The sequence below is a fragment of the Ctenopharyngodon idella genome, chromosome 10 (genome assembly GCF_019924925.1).
Source record: "Ctenopharyngodon idella isolate HZGC_01 chromosome 10, HZGC01, whole genome shotgun sequence".
In the NCBI taxonomy this organism is placed as follows: domain Eukaryota; kingdom Metazoa; phylum Chordata; class Actinopteri; order Cypriniformes; family Xenocyprididae; genus Ctenopharyngodon; species Ctenopharyngodon idella.
The window spans coordinates 28772748-28795355 of record NC_067229.1 but is presented as its reverse complement, the minus strand read 5'-3'; the positions used below and the strand labels follow the sequence as shown (position 1 = coordinate 28795355).

General features: G+C 37.2%; 1 protein-coding gene across 5 annotated transcripts in view; it reads right to left on the bottom strand.

Annotated features, from left to right (window-relative positions):
• Positions 1-22608, bottom strand: part of ptbp3 (polypyrimidine tract binding protein 3) — a 74316-nt gene that overhangs the window by 39738 nt on the left and 11970 nt on the right. Inside the window, exon 1 of one of the 5 annotated variants that reach the window (XM_051907691.1) lies at positions 9644-9858. The exons of the other annotated variants lie outside the window; for them this stretch is intronic. The gene's annotated coding sequence lies outside the window, so the exon portion shown is untranslated. Of the gene's footprint in view, positions 1-9643; positions 9859-22608 lie in introns of those variants that run through there. 5 annotated transcript variants of the gene reach the window in all.

Below are 22608 nucleotides of genomic sequence, written 5' to 3'. Positions count from 1 at the left end.
GTGCACCCCACTGACTTCATTCCTATTGGTTGTCGCTCCTGGAAGTCACTCTTCTTTTGCATAAAGTTAAACATACCTCAACTTTGTCATGTTGCTGGACATGCCTACATCCTGTCGCCAATGGTTACTGTCGCTCGTGTCGCTGGAAATCACCAGATCTCCACTGAAATGAATGTGATCATATCGCTTTGTCGCTGCGTGTCGCTGGTAGTGTGAACGTAGCTTTAAACACCAAGCTCTTCAATGGTTTGCTAAAACCAAATGTCAAGCACATAGTAAATTCAAAATCAGAAAGAATAAACTATATTATAATACAGTTTCGGTTCTTGGATTTGATTGGGTTCCAAGTGTGCTTATATTTACTTATATTTATTTTTAACATCACTGAGATGTTTCACTACATCGCTCTGCTCTCTGTTCCTGATGTTCCTGACCAGAATATGTGAGCGGTGGGGAGTGGAAGCGGAGTTGTGTGATTTTGCATGGAGCAAAAAGGGGGTTTGTTGAAAGTTTGTCAAAAGAGTGTTTGTGTTTTATTGCATTCCAGAATCACTCATCGTAGGTTTCTCTCACTGGTGAGTGGGAGCAAGAAATGGAAAACCCGGAGTGGAGCTGGAACAGATTGATAGTAGAAGGCTTTGGCTGGAATGCAAAAAAGCTTTTGCTCCATCATATACTCTATTCCATTTTTTTGTGTTGCCTGACAACACATAATGCTCCTTTTTTCTTTTAGAACTATTTTCATTGGCAGATTACAAATATACGAACTAACAGGCGGATTTTGCTACTGTTGAGTTGTGGTCTGGTCGTCATTTAGAGGTCAAACATCATGGTTGAAAGGTCACAACCATGAGAATATTAGAACAAGATCCACCTCATTTACATACCAACTCTGTCTGTGCTTTTCGCCAGTAGTTTTGACATACAAAAAATGAGCCAATCACAGCAAAGTTCATTTACATTTAGAAATCTTAAAGGTACAGAAGCAAAAATTGGCTGTTTAATTCTAAAGAACATAATTTCAACAGATTTTGCTCCAAGAAGCCTAGACTAACATTATTTGCAGACTTCAGGGCAAAAATAAACTGCTACAAAAGGTCAGAGACATGGCCTGGTGGGAAGAGCAATGTGCTCCGACATGTTGTGTACGTGGGAGACTTTAGTTCGAATCCAGGTTGGGTCATTTCCCAATCCGATTCATCCCCCCCACCCACCCATGCTTCCTGTCTGCTCTCTCACAGTCTAAATCAATAAAATCCCAAAAATAAACAACCAAAAATGAATACATGGCCTCTGTACCAAATGAACAATAGGTATTTGGGATCCAAACACCAATGTTATGTAAAGTCTCATGCATATAAAAAAAAAAAAAACAGCTGAATCAATTCATAAACTGCAGTCATCCAGACATTTGAGAGCTACCTCCAATGTAAATGAGACGAACAGTTTGCAGTTCTTATTAATAATGAGCTCATGCACAGGGTCATACATGACACACACACACACAGTTCAGCACAGCGTTTGTGTTATTCAACTCAGCCAGGTGTTGTTGGAAGGGAGAGCTCGTTTCACAGGCGGAGCTACTGCCATGCTGTCTCCCTATTGGAGCGTTATTGTCCCCTCAGCCTACCAGGAAAGAACACAAAGCATATCTTTGCTTTTTTTTAGATGAAATTCAAATGAGCCCAGGCAGAGTATGAATATGCAAAAAAAGGCACAAAAACGATAGAATCTCTTTACCCTTTACAGCTAAGCCCCTCTCTGATGCCTGTGACATTTTGTGCGCTGAGATGGGCTAAGGGTGATGAAACACGACACTGATGTTCAGCACCCGCATCGTAATTGCCATTTCTCTGAACACGCCCTCTGAGGGCCAGGGCAGGTCACACGGCCCCGCCCTCACCGGCACACGCTGCACGTCAGCACTGGCCGCCAACTCCACCATGCCATTTTCCCACTCTGCCATCATTATAGTTGAGTGTCTTTAATTAGTCGAGGAGAGAGAGAGAGAGAGGTCTGATTGCAATTATATCCTTTCATTGGCATTCTCCCATCAGCCTTAAATTCTGTATGAAAACTAGAATGCTACTCATTATAGAAACAGACTATTTGACTTCAATAGCTTCAATAATGTCCTCTTGAAAGGGGAAAAAAATGCAAAAGTGTTTGGATTTGCTAAATATTTGATCATCAGATATTTTTAGAGGTATTTCATGAATAGTCACAGTATATACTTGATGTGATATAAATAGAGATTCTTCGTACGTCAAGGAAGGTTGCAAATATAGAAACTCAAAAGCTGTCAGGGATCTGTCCAGGTCACACTTCAGCCTAAAATGAAATAAAATAAATAACTCATATTTTGCATTAAGGAAATGAAGCCATTTTCAGCCTCATTAAGATCTGTTGCATTATTTTTTCCATTACTTTTATGACAATTAGGCACATTTTCCTCCAGTAGTCATTACCGTAACGCAAAAAACTCATTACTTTAATGTCATCTACGTCAGCCAGCCAGCATTTTATCTTGGTGATATATTTAATTAGCAGAATTCAGAAGAATTAACAATATTACAACAACAAAAGCAATATTCAATACTTGACAGAAAACAAAATGTTTACTTTAGCTTGGCATAGAAAATGTGCATAAGCTTCGTATGTTCACATCAAGGATAACTATAACGATAACTTTAAAACTTTAATTATCATTGTAATTCTATGAGAATAGTGTAAGCCACACTTCACAAGGTATAAAAATATTAATATAGTATAACAATATCGTTGGCATCACATTCAAAACTAATTTTTTTCCAGCTGACAAACGATAAAAACATTTGGCAGGCCAATAAGAATACACCTGATTTTAAAGAGCATGAGCATTTAAAGCAACAGGAGACAAAACCGCACGACTGCACCATGTTCTTATAATTTTTAGAACATTATCGTCCATTGTTGTGGACTAAGGATGCACCGATGTATCGGCCAATAATTGGTATCGACCAATAAATGCAATTAATTTCACTATTGGCCATTGCCCGATTGTTTAAGAACAGCCAATGATCAGGGCCAATTATATCCTGTCAATCAAAAGGAGGCATAAAAAGTGTCATCTCATACTGTGTGAAGAAAACGTCTTGTGTTGAATTTAGGGCTGACTACACATTAAAGGGTTAGTTCACCCAAAAATGAAAATAATGTCATTTATTACTCACCCTCATGTCGTTCTACAGCCGTAAGACCTTCGTTCATCTTCGGAACACAAATTAAGATATTTTTGATTAAAGCCGATGGCTCAGTGAGGCCTCTATTGCCAGCAATGTTACTGCACCTCTCAAGATCCATAAAGGTACTAAAAACATATTTGAAACAGTTCGTGTGACTTCAGTGGTTCTATCTTAATATTATAAAGCGATAAGAATATTTTTTGTGTGCCAAAAAAACAAAATAACGAGCTTTCAACAATATCTATATGGGCCAATTTCAAAACACTGCTTCATGAAGCTTCTGAGCTTTATGAATCTTTTGTTTCGAGTAAGTGATTCGGATCTCCTATCAAACGGCTAAACTGCTGAAATCACGTGACTTTGGCGTTCCGATTCAATGATTCTATTCGTAAAGCTCTGAAGCAGTGTTTTGAACTCTCCCCATACAGATATTGTTGAAAAGTCGTTATTTTGTTTTTTTGGCGCACAAAAAGTAACATTGCTGGCAATGGAGGCCTCACTGAGCCATCGGATTTCATCAACAAATCTTAATTTGTGTTCCGAAGATGAACGAAGGTCTTACGGGTGTGGAACAACATGAGGGTGAGTAATTAATGACATTATTTTCATTTTTGGGTGAACTAACCCTTTAACAACTAAAAAATAGTGACGTAAAGCAAACTCTATTTGACCCTATGAATCACCCATAGTTCCCATAATATGTCACTTAACATGCATTTACCTCAGGAAAGATATCCAATGTTCACGGTTCCTTAGTTATCTATAAAAAACACTAGAGAGGAGCTTATTTACTGTTAATGATATATGCATGTTTGAATAAATTTGTCATGAAGACAAGTATACAAACATTTCATTTTTTATTTGAGTGTAATTATTATATCCGAAAATAAAGTTGAATGCAATAGTTTGAGCTCTGTTGATAATTTCAACCTCTATTATTAAAGTAATGTACCAAATGAGAGGGTTCCCTGTATAGTTTACAGCATTAATTGAGAGAGATTGATTTTCCTTAAGAAAATCAAACTATCGATATCAGTAGATATCATTCTGAATAATCGTCTACCGGTATCGTCTGAAAAATTTTGTAGTATCGGTGCATCCCTAGTGTGTATTGTTATTGTTTTAGTTATTTTTATAATTAACATTTTTGGTGTGAACCAAGTGTGCCGCACACATCCTAAAAATTGAAGCCAAAGCATTTTGATCCGTTTCCTGGCGGCTGGCTATAGTATAAGTCATGAACCCAACCCCTCAATGTAATCGAATGAGACGCGACCCAAACTAAAAAATCTTTCTAAAAATTTTCTACAGTGGAAGGAAGCTCTGTAGATCTTTTTGTACAGTCTATGGTGTGAACAGGCCTTAACACTGACTTGATACAACCTTTCTGTGAACTGGCCCCAAACACTCACATGGGCACTGTGCCATCCTTAATGGTCAGCCCTAAAAATAAAAATCTGCAATCATTACAGTAATGAGAATATGGAGAGATAATGAACATCATTTGTATGAAATAATGTCATAAATAGGCTTCATTTGAAGCCTGTTAAAATAAGCTTCATTTCACTTTTTGCAAAATATTGTTATTATAATTTTACTATTATGATTTTGGGGTGAAATGTGACCTGGACATGTGTTCATGAGATTCACCCTGTCAACCATCTCTGCTAAGTCATCTAGTTTGTTTTCCTCCAGGTGTTATACTTCTATTAATTAATTTCAAGTAAATGAGTCTTTCTTGTTTATCTCTGAGCATTCGCAAAACAAAAGCTTTATTGGGTGCTAATGCAAATGAAAATGCACAGGTGTGACTGGTTTTCTTGATAGGGGAGATGTTATTTCCGCAAGAACAAACAAAAAGCTGCTGCTACTTGTTGCTGAATGTTATTCATAAGACGTGTTGCAGTTGCAAAAAAATCTCCTAGGGAAATTAAAACTTTTAAATGATCTTTTTAAAATGGAGCGGAAAAGAAGACAAGGCTTTAAAGATAGTTAATAATGGTTTGATCATTTTATAGCCTGGCTGGGGGATATTCTGTAATTAACAGGGGCAGAGAAAATGAAATCAGGTTGTCAGGGTTGCAGAAGTTAATAATGTAAAAGCGCAATTTTCACCGTTCATTAATCTGGAGAGCACATCGCTGGAGGTTATCTCCAGGATTTTTTATTTAAGTGTGGACAAGCTATTGTTTTGACACACAGCATCTGAGTAAACAGGGTGTAGACTAAAAACAAACACAAGAGCTTTTCTTAAAGGAATAGTTCAGCCAAAAATGAAAGTTGTGTCATTTATTTACCCTCACTTCCACTTTTTTTAAACTTGGTGCATTATATTTGGTTACAAGACATGTGAGAACAATGTTTCTCGGAGTCAGCGGTGTCATGATGCGTCCTGATGCGTCATATTTGAATATACGCAAACTAGGGCTGCATGAAATTGGGAAAAAAACAACAACATTGCAATAATTTTTACTGCAGTATATCACAATATAAAAAATACAGGAATTTTTTTTTTTTTATTCAGATAGTTTAAATAGCTATATTTGAGAAGAAATAATTATTCTAGAATGAGTGTGGTGTATTTGTTGAGGAGTGCATCTGCAAAGAGAATAAAAATAATTTTAAAATCTGAAAAATGACTGTTTATGCTGAAGACCCGGCGCAATGCACTCTTACTCATTAAGAGAATAGGGACAACCCTTTTAGACCATGCACCGGGCACGCCAACCATTTTTCCCGTCGTTAATCTAGCAAAAGGGGATTCGGACACGCCCTAAGTGCACTTGCGCCATGCACTTTAGACCATATGCTTAGATTGTTAAAATAGGGCCTTAAGAGTTGAACGATTTGGGAAACTTCACTCTTGTGTACTCTTTACAAAAACCAACTAAAACCTCTTTTAGTAACCATAAAGTGAACAGAGTTTAAAAAACTAATTTCTCTCATAGGCCACATTCCCATTGATGTTGGCTATAAAATAATAATATGATTTTTATTGTGATTATTATTAAATAAAAATATTACACAAACAGTATGCCGTTTAGTAAATGAACAAAGCCACTTAGTGCATATATTTATTTGATTTAATCACAGCTTTCATGATTTTACTGTCGCATTAAGTCATATCGCAATATCAATTTTACTTCAATAGCCTATATCATGCAGCCCTAATGTGAATGCAAATGAGAATTGAGATTAGCTGATTTTCTGTTTAGTTACTTTTGGTCTGTGCTAAGCATAAGAAAAATCTGAGAAAAGCGCTTGTTTTATCAATTTTGGATCTTGACAACTCAAGCCCTCCATTCATTTTCACTGAGTGGAAAAGAGCAGCATGAACATTCTTCAAAACATCTCCTTTTGTATTCCACGGAAGAATGAATGAATGTTTTCATTTTTGGTGAACTGTTCCTTCAACATAAATTTGCTCAGGCAAGACAATAAAGCCCCTTTATTCATATGGAAACAGAGAACAAATGATTATTTATTATGAAAAGCCATTTCAAAACATCATAATATAGTGCATAAACCCCAAAATTGGACAGAGCTATTGATCCTATGGGCACTGTGGGATGCTCGGTTGCTGTTTTTTGATGTTGAAAGCTGCAAAGAGAATAACCATGGAAACAGGGGGGGGGGGGGGGGGGGGGGTGTGTTTTCAAAGGGAGGTTTCTCCTTATGTAATATTCAGTACCAACGATGCCACCAAGGAGGATATCACGGCAAACTGCCCGCACAGCCCAAAATTACAGCTAAAATTCACAATACAAACCTAGCGTTTGTAATGCAATTAGCTATAGTATGCTGAGCCCATATATAAACAACGTATCTGGCTGTAACAGATCCTGTGAAAAGCAGTAAATACCTGCCTGTGCCGGCTGGTGAAAGAAAAACTACCACTTCCCTGGAAAGGCACAAATATTACACAGCTGACAGCAAACAAATCAGTATCCTCAAGACTCAAGCCATCCGCTTCCACTGGGTTTCACCACAACATGTTGCTGTGCCAAATTGCCCTGTTACCACGGGCATTGCCAGACAATAACATTTTCCATCAGACCAAATTGAGGAATTGAAGAGTGAATTTGTGGCCGAGAGCTCTCTATTGGAGCAGGGAACAGGCTGTCTGGATGCACGCCAGGCTGAAATGATCTTTAGTTTTATCAATTTCCCCATGCGGCGGACTCAAAACAAGCTAAACTAGCGCCTGGCCTCTCAGCTTGGGCTTGAAGAGAAATGCAGGAGCGATGGTCTTCTCCTGCAGCGTGAGCAATTTTGAAATGAATATCAAAGGCGTTAGACAGACAACAGACCATCTCCTTCCTGACGGAGATATTATGCAACGTGTGAATAATTCCTCAGCCATTTGATGTCTCTTTGATGGCCTTGTTATTCAAGTTATTGGATTTACGTATCATGCATGCAGAGACAGGCATAAAAATTTGCGCAATAATATCTCAGAGGTAAAGAATTTAGGGTGTTATGGACAAGGCAAGCAAATAACTATGTGATTAAATTACAACAGAATGCACTGCAAAATATAAAGATGTTTAAACCTGCATGTTCGGATGCATCAGGCTCAGCTTGTATCAGTTTCTAGGTCTGTATGAAAGGAGATAAAGTGTACACTAAAATCATTTTATTAAACAGTGTTTTTGATTTGTTTTCCAGTTAAAGTATCCAAACATCCATAAAACAAGATCAATTTACTTTAAGGACATAATAAGATTTGCTTTCAGAATATCTTGAATTGGGTTTATTTTTCTTGACACGTTGGCAAAGCATGAACCTCCATGAATTTATGCTTAAAACCTGATTAAAAATGATTTGTCAATAAGGTAAGGAAATAAACATTTATATTAAATTTGAGATATACATATTTAAATAAATTATAATAAATTTTAGATATTCATACATATAAACATTTGAAACTTATACACACACACATACTGTATATATAAAAATACAGATAAAATATTTACATATCTTGACATACCTTATAATATTATCTTATCATCTTACAATTTTGCTAATTTTAATAGTAATTTTTTCCTATTTTATAGGATGCGTGGATACTTTCACTTGAAAATAAGATCCAAATACTGATTATGAAATTGGTTTTTTTTTGAGTAAGAGCAACAGATCAAAGGGTGTGTAGTCAAATCTCTTTGAACAAACAGCGTTCTTCATCTGCCATCTAATCATTTCCTTTCGATTCACTCTCTCAGACTGTGATGGAGAATTAATTCTCTGTCTGCTTTTTATCTTCAAGGGACCTGCTGTGTGCGTCGAGTGTGTGAACATGTGTTTAGTCTGCCTGAGTAACTGCTTTAACCTCATTCTTTCTTCCACTTTTTATTGAAATCATCTAGTCAGGCATCTGTCACCAGACCTTCAAATCATCAACAAATGAATTTTACCTAAAAAGGAGATAATGATAGAATTTGTACAGAATTTGTTATCTTTTTTAAAGCTTTAGTGTATAATTTTGTTATTACTAACGTCAACAAATGTAATTTCAAAAATAAAGATGGTTTTCAAACAGTTTTCCCTGAACATTCTCCCCATCTTCCATTGGTCAGACAAACAGATGGTTTATGAATTCGGGACAAACAGAGCATTTTGATAGTGCCACTGCTGTTAACTGCAACAACTGCAAAAAATAATAATCATACAATCTTTCCAAGTTTTGTTGCTTAGTAAACATACATTTTGATACAAGGTTGCCATATATGCATATTGGAAACACATGGAACAGTTAACCTGGTGTCAACAGGGACTTTCATCAACAGATGGATAGTGAAAAATAACAGTACAAACTGTTCTATTATAGTACAGTTTGTACTATTATTTATATTATATAGTACAAACTGTTCATTTATTAAAAAAATAAATGAGCTTATTCTGCATAACATGCTCATAAAAAAATCTAATGTGCATCAAAGTTTCCGTTTTAAATTCATGCGGATGTATATGAAAAGGTGTGTATTTTAGATGCTGTGGCTGGCCACCATTTCATTTTTCTCAATTCTAATTGCTTTTTAAAGATAAAAATTCATTTTTAGGTAAAAATATTTCCATGCAGTCTCTCAATTAGTTCATAAAAACTGCATACATTTATAACAGTCATATATTTTTAAATGCCGCACATGACACATCTGAGCAAAAGTATTTCATGTCAAAATACCCAATTACTTTTATAACTGTTTGCAAATGTGTAAATATGCATATTTACACTGAGTATGTCTGTTATCATAGTTAAAAAGCATTCTCCAAAGCAAACTGAAAATATATAATTGTTTATGACATTTAAACAAACAAAACTTTCATATAAATAATTTCGCACAAAAAAATGCTATTTTCCCTCCTATAACTAAAGTCTAAATGTAAAAGTTGGCCATCAAAATGAAGCAAAACTGTACCTTAAACTCATCTCCAGCATGTCAGAATATTCCTGTGTTCATAAGCGACGAGAGAGAGAATTAAAGGGACAGACAGACAGAGAGAGAGAGAGTGAGAGAGAGAGGGGGAGAGTATAAGAAGGAGGAGAGCGATAGAAGTGCATGTGGGATGAAGGGAAGAGTGAAACAGACGGAGCTCAAGAGAACAGTGAGGGTTCGAGAGACACAGACAGAAGGACAGAAGGGAAGATGAACCGAGGGAGGGAGGAAGTGGAGGAGGGTGTTTAATGGGTGTGTGTGAGGCAGGATATGCGCGTGCACACATCATCGGTCCCTATTGTAAACCGGGACGCTGTCTGTCTTTGTGCGTGCGTGGACAGAAAGAGCGAGATAAAGAAATATGTGTGCACATATTAACTGAAAACAAACAAACGAATGTTGTAAAGTGTAAACTCATACCGCTGTTGAGAGGGCGCGAGCATCATGACGGGAAAGAGAAAGAGGAAAAGACGGAAAGCAACAGGTTGATGAGCAGTCTCCCTAGAAACAGCGGGAGTGCGCACGGGGAACAGATGTCCTATGGTTTCGTATTCGCTCTCTGGCACACCGTACGTAACAAACTACAACAACACGCCGTTATGATCAACGCAACTGTCTGCGTAGTTTGTCATCTTGAAGTTGACGCTCTCGAGACAGACGGTGGCTGAATTCGGAACACCATAATAGCATAATAATCTTACTATTTCTGCCATTATCCGCCATATTTTTTAACCCACAAATAAGCTAAGTCCTGTGAATGTGCAAGACTTCAGATTCATTAGCCGTTATAAGTAAAGACCCTGAAGAATAATTAACAAAAAGTGCAGTAAACGGTAAAACCATGCAGCGTGCTTATGATTGCGATAACAAAATAATATTTAAAATAAAATATATAACAAATAATAAGCAGAATAAAATCATAACCAGTCTGCAACATAAATCTGCATAACAACTGTTTTTGTACATCTAAAATAACTGGAAGCAGCTGACACCGGAAGTCTTACACATTCTAATAAAAAATGGCGCGCTTGCTCATACAATAAATAAAGAGGATATTTAATGAAATAGTAAGGGGTTATTCCAAGAGAATGCGTTTCTGTGTTTAAAACTGCAAGACACCAGGTAATGGAATGAAAACGTGGAATGTTTTATTCTAGCCGCTAGCAGTATGCATCAGTTCTACACTGTTATTGAGGTGTGTTATGGGATTGAATGAGTGCACTTGACAATGTCCACTATGGTTTCAGACACCACAACAAATGCCTGTCCACTCACACAGTGCATCTATATAAGAGAAAACAGGTGATTTCAGGAAGGTCTAGACTAGAGACACATGTAATAGAAAACCTGCTTTTAACTTAAGCGCCACCTTTTTAGAATGCTGTGTCATGTGTGAGACACTGCAAAAGATGCAAGATGTGAGCACAATGGTCAAACACGTACGTGTGTGCGTTTACATTGGAAAAACAATGGAAAAGCAGCGCAGTAAATTTTAAAAACGTACTGTGAACGACCAACAGAGTAGTATGCTGTTCCGGAATCAGCAACAGTCTTCGAGGAGGCCCTGCTCACTTTTAAAAAACCTTTTTGCAAAAAAAAAAACCCAAACCATGTCCACATTATATGACGCATTACAGACTGTCTTTGATTATTATAATTGAAGCATTCACAACATTGTGAATTGGTTATTTTGGAATTGCAACGTTCATGTGATGCAGTTAAAGGGTTAGTTCACCCAAAAATTAAAATTCTGTCATCATTTACTCACCCTCAGGTTGTTCCAAACCCATATGAATTTCTTTGTTCTGTTGAACACAAATAGTAACTAGCCTGCTTTGGGGCACCATTGACTTCCATAGTAGAAAAAAAAAATACTATGGAAGTCAATAGTGCCCCAAAACTGTTCAGTTTCCCACATTCTTCAAAATATCATCCTTTGTTTTCAAAGGAACAAAGAAATTCATACAGGTTTGGAACAACCTGAGGGTGAGTAAATGATGACAGAATTTTTATTTTTGGGTGAACTATCCCTTTAAGTTGCCGATTAGTCATTAAATTAACATAACGTACAAATAAATCAGGTAACTGGTCCACCCTAATAGAGCTTCCAAGTAGTTTGGCATGTCACCATTTGTGTGCTTGCGCTAAAAGTCAGCATCACTGATTAAAATTTAAGCGTCCTAACAGTGTAGTCAGTAATGGAAATGTTGTAGTTTATTGCATCACCACTTGCAGTCTTTTTCAATTTAACAAGTTTTTCAAGTTTCACATGCTCCATTGTCATCAAAATCATTAAATATAATATAAACTCTGTAATCAACTCTGTTAATTATAATGTTAGCATTCTAGTTTCTCGCATCGCTATTGGTGTAGCTGGAGTGTGAGATGAATGTTGTGTGTGTGTGTTCTAGCTTCATTGTCTATGATATCTATTATTGAGATGGGCCCCCTCGTCAGTAACCGGATACGACTGGACAAACACAGCTAACAGAACATTCCAATTAACTAGTGCTGCTGAAAGAGCCGCCGACTTACTCTGTGTGACACTAAATGCAAACAACAGATAATATAGAACAAATGGAAAGTTAGATGAAAGGAGAATAGGGCTGTATAAAAATGAATAAGTATAACAAAACATACAGGTCCACAGTTCCACAGCATACATGGTACATTTTTTTCAAGGGTTCGGACACTGGCAGGCAATTTTACTTCGATTAAAACAGGGAAAAAAAACATCAAACCAGCAGTGATATTTCAACATGTCTGCATTTGCCGCGACATGTTGGGTCTGACAAATCTAGTGTTGAGAATGTGAAAATTGTCTGTGAGATTATTTGCAAAACAACCAGGCAGATCCAGAATTGTAATTCAATTAATAGGTTCTTTCTCTCTGAAATGCAGCAAGACAGCTGGACAAACCACACCCCCCAAAAAAGAAATCAAGTTGACACAGGCATCATATACTCTGTATTTCAAGGACGCAGGTGAGTTCAGCTTGTTTTGGTGCTTCATAGACACTCCTACAAAACAAACCTCCCCAAATCTGCCTGCCGATGCCCTCAGGAGGGCAGTGAAAGACCACCGGGGGGGAGGGAAAGGAAGGAAAGGAGGGTCTGGGCCCCTCCAATTCACTATCACAGGCTGAAACACATCAAAAAAAAAAAAAAAAAAAAGTCCTCAAGCTACAGGCTCTTTGACTTTCTCTGTTGTGTGGACAGTTCAGGGACTGATATCTATCTAGTCTACATTCACACCTCAGAAGCTGACAGAACTGAGAGAACAGGAAAGTTAATCAACACCAGCTAATGAGTATTCACTTCCTGCTCTGCGTTCTTGATATTTTGGTAGCTTACAACAAAAGGGGAAAAATGTTACAGAACCTGTCAAAACATATCTGTAATATTATTTTCATGACCATCAAAAAACCTCATGTAATAAGTTTCTTTCCTTTGTTTCACAGGAACATATTTAAACAGCCAGTGGGCTTTAGATTACATCAGAGCCATAAAACATGATTTCTTTTTGACTTTCTATTGCTAATCAAATGAAGGTGGTGTAAAGGGGAGGAGCATATTAGTTCTAGAAAGCATTTGATTGGACAACAACTTGTATATACACCTCTGTGTGCAAGATCAGTCATTAATATTTTCAGTTCTCCAAAACAGATGCATACATATGCTAAAAGTTGTTTTTGACAACTTTTTTCAATGAGTAGACTAGCATAGTTAAGATGATAAAAACTGACTTAAACCAACAAAACCACAATAATCCTGATTATTATTGAGTGCATCCCCCCTCCCCAATATTCATTACCAAAATGCAAGAAAAACCCTGCACTGTCATTACCATAATGCAAATAAATGCTATATTACATTTTTAAATATTAATAAACAAAGGTAGTATTTGTTGTATTTCCTTATTTAAATGAGAAACATAAAAAATATTGCAAGCAGTGAGAATCTAATGAGAATATTGATTGAAAATGACAGGAATTACAAAAAAAAAAAAAACAACGCAAAGTAAACTATTTGCAGGCATTGCGGTAATGAGAATCTCTAAGTAAGACATGCCTTAATTGTCATAAAATTAATGTCATGTGCTTCATTCTCTATAATATATAATATAATTTTTGGCTTTGGATTTATGGGTGAGATGTGACCTGGACAACTTTTAGTGAGATTCACCAAAAAGGAGTCAAATTGGCACTTCAATTTTTTGTACTCCAATAAAACCTTGGTCTCCCTATCAAAAACTAAACAACAGAATGGATAACAGCAAGACAAAAAAGAAAGAGGAACTGCAAACTCATGTTACTGTGGGGAGGGCCAGACCGGTGTCCATTTCCCTTTAATATTGTAGGGAGGTAATAAAGAGGAGAGAACTGAAACCAGCCCAGCTGACAGTCAGGCCAGATAGGAGTGGTCATATGATCCCATCAAACCGAGCATGCCTTTTACCTGAGCTGCAGCGTCTGTGCATGGGGGAGAACGCAGAAACCAGAACGGTGAGATGTTCTGTCAGCCCTGCTTTAAAAGCTGACCCTGACGCTGGAGCATGTCAACATGAATTCACTGCAACTAGATAACCAACACTCAGAAACATATGCAACTATGCTGTACAGAGACATGAAAGACTATGTGTCCATGTGAAAGAATATGTGTCAGTCTGTCTTTTTATGGATTATCAAAACATGTTAAGAGACTTGCATGTTGTGACGCTGAAAAGTTGAACTGAAAGTGGCATTTCCTGTAATACTGCTGAACTAACAATGATAAAATGCACAAAAAAAAAAAAAATCTGCGAAACACAAAAGAAGTATTTTGAAGAATGTTTTAACTGTTTTTTTTGTCCGTTCAATGAAAGCCAAAGGGGGCCAAAACAACATTGTACCCCATTGAGTTTCATTGTATGGAGAGAGAGAAAAAAAGGGCATTTTTCGAAATATTTTTTGGGAACAACTTGAGGGTGAGTAAACATAACAGTTCTAATTTTTGGGTGATCTATCCTTTTAAGGAATATAATAGAGACTTGGGGGTGTGTTTTGATTCGGCCAGTAAGCAAACACTGCAACTTTCTCACAACATCCTAGAAACCATCCAGATCACTCTAGGTGGCCGTTCACACCGACTGTGTTTTTGCGTTTAAAAACACGAGATGCAAGGAAGTGGAATGGAAAAAAGTTGGACTTATTCTAACGTGAGCGCCACGTTTTTAGAACAAGTGCGAGGCTGCAAAAGACACAAGCGCAACAGTTGTTTACATATGAAAACGATGAAAAACAGTGCAGTGGAATGGAAAACACTTTCTGTGAGAACAGACACTAGCACAGCTTAACAACATGCTAAATCAACTCAGAACATCTTAGTAACACATAGTAACAACCAGAAAACCCTACACTATAAAACTATTGTAGTACGTTTTACAAGAAAATACCGTTTCCTTCTTTCTACTTTCAAAATGTCACATTTAAATCAGTGTATTACTTGCTGTTTCTTAGTAATTATTTGTAAAATTTACTAGAAATTTCTGAGTAAAAATTGTTTAGCCAGCATTGTGGAGTTAATTTTTGCAAGGAAAAGTAGCTTTACGTAAACATCTAACAAGTAAAACTAAATCTAATATGTAAAAGTCCCTAAAGTAAATGTTTTGGTTCAGTAAAACTCCTGGAAACATCACTGAACATCTACGAACCAACCAGCTAGCGAACAAAAATTTCAAAACATTACAACATTACACTTGAATCAAATCAGTGAAAGTCAAGGAATTTGGTCCAGCAAAGACGGCTTTCCCTCACAGGGCGGGAGAGAAACACGGGGCAAAGCAACGTGGGAGACAGGTCCGTCCGGGCCATGGCATAGTTTTCATTCCTCGCAGATGAGAAGTGAGGTGAGGAAGAAGGGGGGGATCTTTGGGTTTTAAACAAAGGAGTACAGTAGAACAATAGCCCTCTCTGCCCGTCTCCCAGGCCTGCTAGCCAAAACACAGGCCGCCAGCGGAGACGAAAATGCCAACAGAGCGCTAACAATGCTCAGCAGTGAAAATACTGAAGGCTCTACGGTAACACAGAGCAACATGAGGGACGAAACAGGTTGTCTGTGGCGTCTGATGTCATTGGAGACACTTAAAGCCCAAAATACATTGGTTTTGATGCGTACCAAAGGGTATGTGTACAACACATATTGCACAAAGGCCCCGATATGCTCACTGTGAAGTTTGTAAAGGCCTTAAATATCACCATCAGCACAGTAAGCACAGCCAGAATTTACTAACAGCGCATACTATGTACACTGAGGTCACACATTTTTTTTTTTTTTTTTTTTTTTTTTACTAATTAGTTGGTGGCAACACTCAAAAAAAAAAGAGAGAACAACAACTACTACTGGAGGCACAACAGTATAAAGGCCCGGGTATACTTCATTTTCTGCACTGAGTCGTGTCATTTACAGCACATTCGCTTGGAAGAACAGAAGAAGAAAAACAGCGAATACATCATTTTATGCAAAGTTTAGAACAAGAACCAAAACAAAAACGTTGGAGAAGGATATGCTGCTTTTTTACTATTTTGTATTGCTCTTTACACATTCTTCTTCGACTACTGCATAGTACATCACAACTGTGTATTGCCACCTAGTGGACTCTTCTGTCTCAACATTCACCTTGCACATGTGCTGCTGAACGCGCACCATCCACGCCGTCAGAAAAATTGCATGGTCAAAGTATACTTTGGGCATTTGACTGTGTTGACGAGCACTTGTGTGAGGCAGGTAAAAGATACACACAATTTAAATGCGTACAAAGACCGAGACCTTTTAAAGGTAAATTTTAGCGGCATCTAGCAGTGAGGTTGCGAATTGCTCATAGAGCACATAGAGAAGCTACGGTGGCTGACACAGGACAAAGCAATGAGGCTTTTTCTTAACTCAAACAAAGAACGGTCTAAGCTTCTAATAAACGAGACGACTACTACTACTACTACTACTACTTCTTCGTGCGTATTCAACGTAGTGACGATGCAAGCTGCGTCTAAAAACACCAACGAAGAAGAAGAACAACAACATAGTGATGAAACGTGCTCTGTAGAGCAGTTTGTCCATTTAGGGCTACTGTAGAAACATGTCTGCGCAAAATGGCGACTTAACACGTAAGGGGACCCAAGGTGTATGTAGATAGAAATGGCTCATTCTAAGGTAATAAAAACATAATGGCTCATTAAGTAAGGTCTTTATACACCACTAAAAACATAGTTATGTATATTATACTGCATTTCTGTCAATAGATACTCATAAAATTTACACAACGCAACCTTTAATGGTCAACGAAATTGCAGTTTTTTCGTCTGCCACTTTAAATGCTCAAGTTCTTTAAAGTCTAATGGATTCTGATTGGCCATCAAGAGTTTTTATCGTTCATCAGCTGGAAAAAAAAAATCTTTCTGAAATTATTCCTAAGATATTGTTCCTCTGTGTCATTATCATTGTAGTTGTGTTATGGACTTTGCTATTCTCAGAGGATTAGAATGATTATTAAAACTTGTATGACTGGTATGAACGGCCCTTTACTCATACTTACTCAAATTTATGATCATGATTTACAAACACACTAACGGTTTTTCCTGGCAGTTGATAAAATATTAAAAATCATTGATGGAGGGTCCTGCGTCTTATCTAGAGACCAGAATATCAAAGAGACTTAAGGATGTGTTTGACTTTTTGGCTCAGGAGGAAACCACCACCATTGACCTAGAAATAATCCAGAACACCCAAGCAACTACATAGCAACAAACTTAAAAGCATTCAGAACAGGTTAGCTGCCATATAGGCAACCTTTGCAACACCTTTGCATTGTGCCAGTGAGTATTGCATGGCTACAAAACTCCAGAAAATGTAAAATCTAGTTAGTTTTGAAATACTTCCTCAACTAGGCCAACAGAAGGCCTGCGCACTCATATCTGCTGACTAGGAAGAATGACATCTGCTGAAGTAGCAAAAAATGCAAGCACATTTACTCAACAGGATCAATGATGAAGTAGCAGTGAGAAATTTCTCATAATACCTTCAAGGTCTGACTTTGCAGGTATTACAAAATATACAAATACAGATGGACTCTGGGAGGGGAAATCGATTTTACAGTATTAAAAAACTATTTGTGGGAACTTTGATGGAGTATGAAGTGTAAAAGAAATAACAGGATTTTCTAGTCATATGATTGTGGCATTCTTCACAGAATTAACTCAACAAAAAATGAAACAGTCACGAGAAAATAGGTGACGAAGAGGGAGAGGTCTTTTGGTAGTTGGGAGAAGTAACTAGATTTTTACATTTTCTGAAGAAAGTGATAGTGTAAAATTTAACCCATACACAACTTTGATGATGCAACAGTGTTTCTATGCCATTGTATGTTTTTTTTTTTTTTTGCTGTATTGTTTCTGCATGTTGGACACACCATGACTTGGATGTGGCAGACAAATTTTATCGAAATTTTTAAAAATATCAGTAAGCAGTGTCTAAGTATAATAACTATAATATTAAAACGATTATGGCAAGCTTTTACAGCATTGCATTTGTAATGTATTTTTGAATAAATAGATTTATTAAAAAAAATATAACTACCTCATTAACCTACATATGGTGCTGGTTTATTGGAATCCCTTTTTGTTTTGTGTTTAGATTATGAAGAAAAAAAAATCATTGCCGTCTTACAGGTCCCCTCACTCAAGAAGACACCCAATAATGTTGCTGTGTCAATTGCTTCGCTGTTTTGTCAGAGAAAATTCTATGGTGTCAGCAAAGTGTTTTTGGAAGGATATTTGAAAGACTTCCAGTGACAGCATCTCGGTTAATGGCGTGTACTCTTGGCAAAAAAGAAAAAAAAAAGGGGGTAGTAGCTCTAGAGTGATGCCAAAAATGGAGAAAAACTAAGCATTTGGGATTTTCCCACCATCATTCAAGGGAGCTCAGCATTTGGAAAAAATGAGAGCACTATCCTCTGCCATTGGATTTTTTCAATAGGCTGAGTCATGTTTTGACAATGCATGCTTTCTTTTTTCATACTACATGCCCATGAATAATGGGATATTGGCATAATAATAGAACACATGGGACATTTTATGTAAGTTTTCCAAGCAAAAAACATCAGTGAATTGGGCGAACCTGTTTGAGGCTTCAGACATGATGCTCTGGTTAACCAAATGGCATCTGTTCTGCCTGAGTTTGGCAGACTCGTAGGGATTTGCACTGGGGGAGACGGGGTGTGTCTGGCGTGGCCAACCCCTCTAAATCTAGTCCCTGTAATTTACTCTGGGCTGTGTTTTGCCACATACTTCACTCCTGATGCATTCCCAAGCATCCCTCCAGTTAGCAAAAAAAAAGAATTTTACTATATATGGAATAGCATACTACCAAACTATCATATTATGTGTGCAGCATGTATAATGTGTAGAATTAGTACATTTTTCGTATTCATGGAATACTTATTACATTTGCTAAAATGTGCAGTACACAACAGAGCACAATGCATGGAATACTGTATCCCACAATGCAACGCACTCAATCTGACCTTCCATTTCCAGTGACAAATTAAACCAGCAATAAAATCAACCACGATTTTTTAAAATCTCTTCATTGATGTATTATTTGAAATGGAATTGGAAATGTACAATTAGTGAAAAATTCGTATTATTTGATTGGCCTATGAACAACAATATGTACGAGATTGAATTATAATTTTACAAGGCCAAAACCATTGACGTTTAACTAGCGCCCACTGTTGATTTTGAATATGTCAGTGTCTGTTTCATATACACAATCAAACTCATTTGACTGGCCTGCCATAATTACTTTTTTTAAAGGGGCACCAAGTAACTTTTTTATTCAAAATTAGCAAAATTTAAATAATGAGTCAATACATCATCAATCCTTCTTCCAAAATGTGTTTTTGTTTTACCCTGATTCACTATGATAAGCCTTTTATAGGTGTTCATATTTTAGATCTGTCGGGATGGTTTTTGCTGGAAATTGTATACATACGTCACTTGCCCGTGCATGTCTCATCATATCCGTAAATAGAGAAAAGTTGCTGGTATGGGAGTGGCATAGGTTAGCTGTCACAATGAGTGAGAATGGTTGACATGGAGCTGCTAAATCTCCAACCGCCGGGGAATCACACGTTTTTAAAAAAAAATGCGGACAGAGGAAAGTCTGCTGGCAAAAAGAGAACGCGACAGAGCTCGTAATAAAACAAGAATCAACATTGGCTTGGCTTTTCAGAGATGGCGAGAACTGAGGGATTTTGAATGTTGTAAAAGTGACGTAGAGATGGTGTTTTTATTACTCAACAGGTGAGTGAGGTATTTTATTGAACAGATAAATTGCAATATGTAGCATAAATGAGGCCTATAGCCAAAATTACATAGGCAGGCGATGATTACATTTTTCACCACCAGCGGGAAAATGGCATTCATCTCATAGCGCAGCACAGATGGAAACAGAAGCTAGTCTCTTTCTCTGTGCTTGTGAATGCACTGTTAAATAAATGCACTTCAAAGGGAAAGCTGTGTAATTTGGACTGTAGAGAGGTGTTAATGCCTTAAACCTCAAAGACTAGGAGAAAATGCGGTACTTTCATAAGTGTTCCAACATTAACACTGAATGAAAACAGAGCAGACAGTTTTCAACGCTATTTACTCAGCTCATAATATATTAAACAGCATTGCTAACCCTCATAAAGGCAACACACTCGTCCACATACATCAGCTGTTTGGATAATGTAAAGTGTTTCACCTTTCACCTTAATCTGCAAATGCCAAATACGTAGTCACATGATTGTCGTTTAGTTTTCCTAAACAAAAAGGCGAATGCACTTAAATGGGCAGGACTCTCATTGGGATACCTCACTGCCCAACGGGAGGGGGGCTCTGTGAGGGTGTACGTATAACAGGAAGATGGTGAATGGCAGGAAGCTGGACGTCAACAACATCTCTTGCCGTAATCCTCTGGATGGATGGAAAGCAAGTCATTCCATTACAAAGACTCATACGACTGAACATCTCAACTGAGCAGAAGCTGTAGGATGAGCCTGATGTGACTGTCCACCGGCAATGACAAAATGGGAACTCTCTCAAAGTGAAAGTTAAAGGGACGGTTCACATTTACTTAAATTTATGTCAAGCTAAACCCTGTGCAACACAAATGAAGATGTTTTGAGGAAAGTTCGTGCAGCTCTTTTCCATACAAGCAAAACATGTAGTGACCAGAAGCTTTAAAAAGGATAAAACATGTAGCACCATAAAAATACAATGAAAGTAGTCCATGACTCTATTACAGGTTCTCTGAGGCCATATAATAGTTTTAAAGAGGTCATATAATACCAATTTTACAAGATGTAAAATAAGTGTCTGATGCAAATGAGCTGCTGCTCTCAAGAAGAGGGCGGAGTTTCAAGAGCTCGCGTTAGCAGCGCGATTACCTCACGCAGACTCACTGAAAATGTTAGAAACTGTTCAGACTTTTATGAGTCGGACAATGATGGAGAGACTCAAGAAAAAGTGACAACATGTAGAATGCAACAGGACGTTTTTGAAAGGTTAGTTGATGAATTTATGTAGCTGATGTGGAGTTAACTATCTTAAAGTTATTGATTGCATATTCTGTCATGATAACCTATAAATCACTCTTGTGGGAACTGTAAGATCCTACAGAGCCAGACAATATATGCTGAATGAAGATAGAACAGGTATAGTTTAGTTTAATTACGGTTATAACTTATTTTGTCATCTTGCTTTTATGGCACGCTATTGCATTTGTGTCAAGTTCTGTAATGCAATAACATGGTCTCACCCCTTTGTTGCGTGTTCCCAGGGGCAGGGTTTATGTTAATTTTAGGGTTAGTGATGTCACCAACCCGGGAAGAAGCTCGTTGTAGTCCCTACCAGACGTCTGTTGTAGTCCTTCAACAGAGAATTCTTTAAAAGAAAATATCTCCCTTTGCTTTGAACTTTGAGCATCCTAACTTTGCAGATGTTGTTTATGCTCTAACAGCAACATCACACACTAACTAAAGTTAAAAAAGTGAAATCATAATCAGCCACCCCTTTAAAAGGAACTGTCCAAAAGTCAATTCAAGCTTAAACATGCTTGTTTGACACTTCGAAAAGAACTTTGTAACCAGGTGTCACGCCAGCACATTTGAGTTTCTGCAAGAACCAATGAGGTTTGTTCTGGCACATCAATCATATGGTTGAGTTTCCATACTTGATGTGCTCTTTGAATGTGTGTTGATCAATGTTATATATGTGAATAAAAGCCTGAAATAACTTAACTTTTCAGAAGACTTGGATTAAACCGCTCGATTCATATGGATTCATTTTACAATGTCTTCATGAACATTTGGAAGCGTGAAATTATCAGTTTTGTGGACTTTCAATGGAGGGACACAAATATCTCAGGTTTCATTAAAAAATGTTGTTAGAAATTTGAACGAAAATCTTATGGGTTTGGAAAGACATGCGGGTGAGTAACTGATGACAGACAGACATTTGACATCACTGGCACCAAAAGCAAATAGTTTCAAATGAGATTTGAGTACTACAGAGGTTTTTGAAAATGTTGAATAACTTTTATATATATATATATATCCAAAAAGACTTATATAGTGAAATATAGTGGAATATAGCGAAAGAGTCATATGGACCACTTTTGGAGCTTGAAATCGTAAGGTTTTGCTGTATGGAAAAGAGAGTCATTCTATAATTTAGGGTACATTTCATGTCCATTGATGTTAATTATATTTCTTCCAACATTTTCTACAGAAATATCATATTTTATCCATTAAGAGAATATAATCTCACACCAATATTTTATGCACCCTGTTTTTCAGTTTGCTTGAAATTGCCTTTATGTCCCTTAAATTAGTTTTTGCAATGTCTGCATTTTGAAGTGAGTGGGACTTGA